This window comes from Sceloporus undulatus, chromosome 2 (assembly GCF_019175285.1).
Source record: "Sceloporus undulatus isolate JIND9_A2432 ecotype Alabama chromosome 2, SceUnd_v1.1, whole genome shotgun sequence".
Classification (NCBI taxonomy): domain Eukaryota; kingdom Metazoa; phylum Chordata; class Lepidosauria; order Squamata; family Phrynosomatidae; genus Sceloporus; species Sceloporus undulatus.
Genome location: NC_056523.1, coordinates 144,102,856 through 144,109,362, shown reverse-complemented (window position 1 = coordinate 144,109,362; position 6,507 = coordinate 144,102,856).

Sequence of the window (6,507 nt, the reverse complement as noted above, 5' to 3'; positions counted from 1 at the left end):
GAAGGCCGCGTCATCTTTCTTGACGCTTCCCGAACGCACCTGGAAAGTTTCCTCCTCCCCCTCGGCAATGATTGGCCACAGCAAGTCCTGCGGCGTTTCCGATTGGATAAATCGACCGCCCTTTAGCGGATCCTGATTGGTCCCTCTTTTTTTCCCTCCTCCTCCCTCCCCTCAAAGTGCGTTTCTCTCCTCTCTCCTTTGGAACGTGGCATTCTCGCAGGGCCACGCCCGTTTTCAGGCCTGCGCATGCGCACGAGAGCACGACGGGCAGACCTCGTTCGTGGTGGCTTCTGATTGGGCCGCCTGTGACCCGGAAGAGCAGGAAGGGGAAGGACTTCCAGGGCGCCGAGGGGAGGAGGGAGAAGACGAAAAAGAGGAAAGTCCAAAACACCCTGCAGGAAATAATTCCAGTTTGAGGCCGCTTTAACTGCCCTGGCTCGGTGCTAGGGAATTGTGGGAATTGTAGTTTTATTGTGGCACCAGAGCTCTGACAGAAGGCTAAATGTCTCACAAAACTACATTCCCCAGGATTCCCTAGCATTGAGCAGTTAAAACAGTCTCAAACTGGGTTATTTCTGCCGTGTGTTTTGGACCTCGCTCGGCTTTTTGTTTTGGATGCTAAGCTAAGAGAAGTGGAACTTGGTGTTGGGAGGCTTTTTGCGTGTGTAGGCCACACTCTCTCAGCCTCAGAGGGAGGCCAAGGCAAACCCTTTCTGAACAAACCTAACCAGGAAAACACCACAAAGTTGGAAATGACTTGAAAGCACACAGCAACAAACAAATAATGCAGACACATACATAGTGTGCCTTCAAGTTCCCTGTGGAGCCCACAAGCAGTTTCCTAGACCAAATCTCCACGTTTATTATCAACTACAGCAAAGCCTTTGACTTACATAGATCGCACTGAGTGATTTCCAAACTCTGGCCCTCCAAGTGCTTGGGACTTTAGCTCCACGAAGCCTCAGCCATCTTGGCCAAAAGTGTGGGATTCTAGGGGCTGTGATCCACAATACCTGGAAGGCCAGAGTTTGGGGATCATTGAAGCGCTGAAACATTTGTTTGCCCTGATGTGTAACTTGTATTCAGGAATCCATCAGTGATATCTTTTATTGACCAACCAAAATGCACAGTATACTTGTTGCAAGCTTTCAAAGCTCCATGGGCTTCTTCATCAGGCAAGATGTTACAAACCAAACAGGAAGAATTGTTATTTAGTTTATTCTTATTAATTATTCAGGAGTAGAGGCTGTCGTCAGAACTGAGCACAGAAAAACAGAATGGTTCCCAATCAGGCAAGGGGTCAAGCAAGGTTGCATGCTATCACTATATGTACTCAGCCTTCATGCAGAAAATGTCGTATGCAGAGCAGGCTTGGACTCGGAGGCAAGAGGAATGAAGATTAGCAGCCTAAGATATGCAGACAATACAATACTACTAGCAGAAACCAACAAAGGCCTGGAGCAATTACTTAAGAAGGTCAAGGAGGAACACAACAATTTTGGATTAATACATTTAAAAAACCCAGAAATAATGGCCACAGAAGATCTACAATAATTCATCCTAGACAACAAGAAAATTGAAATAGACAAATATTTCCCATACCTTGGTTCAAATGTTGATCAGAACATTTGTAGCCAAGAAATCAGAAGGAGACTGGGATTGGGAAAGGCAACTATGAAGAAACTGGGCAAGACATAACTGAACACTAAAAAAATAAATAAGGATAATCCAAGCCATTGTATTGCCCATAACCATGTGCAGATGTGAGAGCTGGATAGTGAAAAAGGCTGGTAGGAAGAAAATCAACTCATCTGAGATGTGCTCGGTGAAAAAAATACTCAGAACACTATGGAGGGAAGGAAAACAAACAAATGGGTTCTAGAAGAGTTCAAACCCGAATTCTCTCTGGAAGCTAAGGCGCGTTACAGACCACCATTTAGTACACGCTAGAAAGGGGCTTGCTAGGGTTAGGAAGGGTCTTACCTTCTTAACCAGCCCTGTCCCTAGTATGCACGGAGCGCGTAGTAAATGGTGGCACCCATCCACATGGGTGCCGCCATCTTTACATCTCAGACACACAGCGTCTGGACGTGGCGCGGCGGAAGTGATGCCGCAAATGCGCACCTCATGTCGCCACTTCCGGGTGCCAAGAAGAAGAGCCATTTCAGCACTTTTTAGCTGCACCGGGAAGCCTCACGGTCTGACCGCTGGGGCTTCTCGGCGCAGCTAATGGTGGCGGTGGCAGACCGCCCGCTTTTGGGCGGTCTGTAACACGCCCATGATGACTAAATTGAGGCTGTTGTATATTGCCACATCATGACTCCCTCAGAGTGTGGTGGAAACTCCTTCTTTGGAGGTTTTTAAACAGGCTGGATGGCCATCTGTGGGGGGTGCTTTTATTCTGTGTTCCTGCATGGCTGGAGGATAGACTGGATGGCCCTTGAGGGCTCTTCCAACTCTTCTATGAGGAAAAATGAAGCATTAGAAAAGACAATGATGCTATGAAAGGAAGAAGGCAGCAGAAAGAGAGGAAGATCACATGCCAGATGTGTAGACTCAGTCAGAGAGAACATAAGCCTGGGCCTGAGCAGAACGTTTGAGGACAGGGGACTTTAGGTCTCATCCACAGGGTCATTATGAGTCAAGGTCAATTCATGGTTAGTTAACAACAACATGAATTTCAAAGAGTTTTCTCAGTCAAGGAATACTCGAGTTGGTTTTGCCGGTTCCTTCATCTGAAATATAGCCCACAGCACCTGATACTGGTTGATGGTCTCCCATCCAAGTGTACTAATTGTACTGACTGCTTAGCTTCCAAGATCAGATACAGATACACAAAATTACTGTATGTATCTTCTAGTAATGGTCTACTTAGAAAATTTAGCAGAGCTTATTCTCTAGCAAATGGTCATAAAGTTGCATCCTAAGTAGTCCTTTCCGTTAAAATGCAGTGTTTGCCCATTATTTCCTTACATGAGGTAGGATTTTAGTAATAATAGGTCAGGATTTGCAGGAAATTCATTTTATTTCAAAGTATACCAAGAAAACTAGCCTTGGCGAACCTGTGAAGGATTTGTGTGAATATCTGTGGTCCTAGGGTTTTGCCACAAGTACCTTTCACCAATACAATGACCGCATCTATACTGTAGCAGTAATGCAGTTTGACACAGCTTTAACTGCATAGTTGTGTGAGATATTTAGTCTTCTCGGTCAGAAATCTCTGGTGCCATAAATACCCAAGATTCCACAGGATGGAGTCATGAAAGTTAAAGTGGTGTCAGACCATCGATTCTGTCTCCCATGCACGTTGTTCTTACTGAGTTCTCTAAGGGTACATCTACACTGTAGAAATAAGGCAGTTTGATACCGCTTTACCTATCATGGCACCATCATACAAGATCCTGACTACACATTCTAGGATTCCCTTGGATGGAACTACAGTACAGCATTTGGTGTCAAACTGCATTACAGTATTTCTACAATGTAGATACACCCTTAGAAATTCTACACTGCTTTTCTGTACTGTTCAAAGGGATGTACCATGTAATATTTAGAAATACACACGAGGTCAATAAAAGAAAAAACAGTAAAAAATACAAAAGCAATTAGAATAGGATCAGGTGATCAGCTTTTCCCAGTCTCACACACACACACACACACACACACACCCCAACATGGGGTGATAGCAGATATGTTCAGTGCAGCAATATGGGGGAAATGCAACAAACTAACAGTCAAGTGCCCATGCTGTTCCTGTAACAACACAGAACAATTATTTAGTGGCTGCTATTGCAGAGCAATTAAGTACAGCACCACATACACTTATGGGTAGAAATTATTGTGATCTAAAGCATGTTTACCTAGATTAATCCCACTGATTGTTTAGTTCAATTTACTGGTAGTCTCGGATGAGCATGCATAGGATTGCAACTACTCTCAAGGTACTATGTGAAAATGGAGGCTATCAGCCTAACATATTTTAGTCAATCAGAAGGCAATTATGCTCAAAGGATTTTAAGTGATGCAAAATAACTCCAGCTGTCAAGGTGCAGGTGGATTATAAACTTGTATGTGCTTTAATCTACTGACCAAACCAACAAAACTAATATTTCTACAAAGGAAAAGGCTATCTGGGTCATCAGTAATTTCACATGCCTGTGTTTTCTCAAAGCAATGAGATTAATCCACGTTGCTTATTTGTTTTGAAATACTGCCCTTTCTGGTTAAGTTGGTTGTTGGCAAACTCTGCAATACTAGTTTTTGTAATAGCAAATTCAATTAGATTGCAGTTTTAAAGATGTTGCTCTTAGATCTGGGTGTGTGTTGCTTAACTGTGTCTGTTTTTCCTCCTCTAAGCCATTGTCTTTTATTTGGAGGTGTTGAAAAGATTAAACAAGATAATTACTCTTGTATTCCTCTTTTCTGGTCCGTTAAAAAAATGATCTGGGAACTTCATATTTCCATTACCATTCTGCAGGAGCGGAGAACATATAGCCTACCAGATGTCATAGGAGTCCCAAGTCCCAGCAGCCCTCCCAAGTGGTGATAAATGCTGGGAATAACACTCCAGCAAAATACAAAAGGCCTTCTGATTCCCACTGCTGCTGTACTGTAGCCTGAGATCAATCCTGAAAGCTGTTCTGGATAAATATCTCACAAAACTACAAATCACAGAATTCCATAGCTGAGCCATGACAGTTAAAGTGGTGCCAAACTGCATTAATTCTGCAGTGCAGATGCAGGCTAGTCACTCACTGCAATGGATAAAATTGATTTAAAATCTGAATGAAGAAAGAACCCAGTAAGAAATATACATATTCTAACAACTGAGTGTGTATGTGTGACATGGTCATAAAATCTTGAGAATTCATATTTTTGTGGGTTTTTCGGGCTATGTGGCCATGTTCTAGAAGAGTTTATTCCTTACATTTCACCAGCCTCTGAGGCTGGCATCTTCAGAGAATGCTCTTGAGAATTCCTTTGGAGAGCTTGAGTTATTGATCCTGGCTTTTTAAACCAAGATGACATTTGCCTTATAGAATAGAAAGGTTATTCTGAAAATAACATCTCTTTGCAACTAAAATAAGATAATCAATATTAAATAGTCAAGAATAAAAAAGATGGCCATTCAGCCTGTTTAAAAACCCCAAAAGAAGGAGACTCCACCACTCTCTGAGAGAGTGCGTTCCACTGTTGAACAGCTCTTACTGTCAGGAAGTTCCTCCTAATGTTTAGATGGAATATCTTTTCTTGTACCTTGCATCCATTGCTGTGGGTCTTGTTCTCTGGAGCACCAGAAAACAAGCTTGCTCTATCCTCCATAGGACACTCCTTCAAAGACTTAAACAGGGCTATCATATCACCTCTTAACCGTCTCTTCTCCAAAACAAGGGACTTTTCCCCACTGCACAGCTATAACACTATGATTTTTCTTTAACTCCCATGGTTGCATACTATGGAATTCTGGGGTTTATAGTCTGCTGAAGCACCAGAGGAGCTCTCCGGCTGAGAATTCTGTAAACTACAAATCCCAAGATTCCATAGGACAGAACCATGCCCATTGAAGTGGGATCATAGTAACATAATTGTGTGGTTTGAAAGGGCTAAAGATTGGACTAACAAATGGAAGCACTGCTAAACTTATTTGTATTTCTTTACCATGTCCGTTTCTGGAGAATTGTTCACATAACAAATAAAGAGGGGTCTGAGGTCCTCTTGGTGAGCAACAGCGTGTGACTTGTTGCTCCCACAGTCTAAACTTGTATCCACCCTGAAGATGCTTGTCCCACCTCTCTTCGAGCCTTGGTTGTTGTGAGTTGACAGGCCACTGCATGCAGTGGTTGCTGCATCATGGATCCCTTCTACCCATGTGAGGTGTTCTTACTCATACATTCATCTAGTAGAAGCATCTGTGAAAGAGAATGTAGTTACAGCAGTTCTGAAAAAGATTTGCCTCAGTCTGAAATTGAACTAATAGTGAAAGTTACTCTACAGATAGTGAAACTGAAGGTTCCCAATGACTTCAGGGGAAGAGAATTCAAGTCTCTCAGTTTCAGGTGTACTAGAAGTAATGCCATCAGTTTTCAGTGCCTTTGTATTGGTATTTAGCCAAAACCAACAGTGTAAGTGAAATGTATAATACTGCCTTTGCAGGTTTCCAATAAAAAGGTCCACAGAGTTTTAAAGTTTGTTGATTACAATGTCTGAACCACCTTAAAGAGACCCTAGGATGGGGAGAGAAGATAAACTTTAGTGGAGGTAACAATGACCTGTTACAGACTGCCAAAATAAAGCTGCTTCGGGTCTTTTTGGAGGTATGCTGTTTAAATGATGCATGCATCCTAAGAATCCAGAAGCTGCACCAGAAGCTGCACTCCAGTGCTTAGGAATAGAGTGTGGCTTTGGTGCAACCTCCAGACTCTTAGGACCCATGCATCATTTAAATAGCATACCTCCAAAGAGACCCGAAGCAGCTTTATTTTGGAAGTCTGTAACAGGCCAATCTTA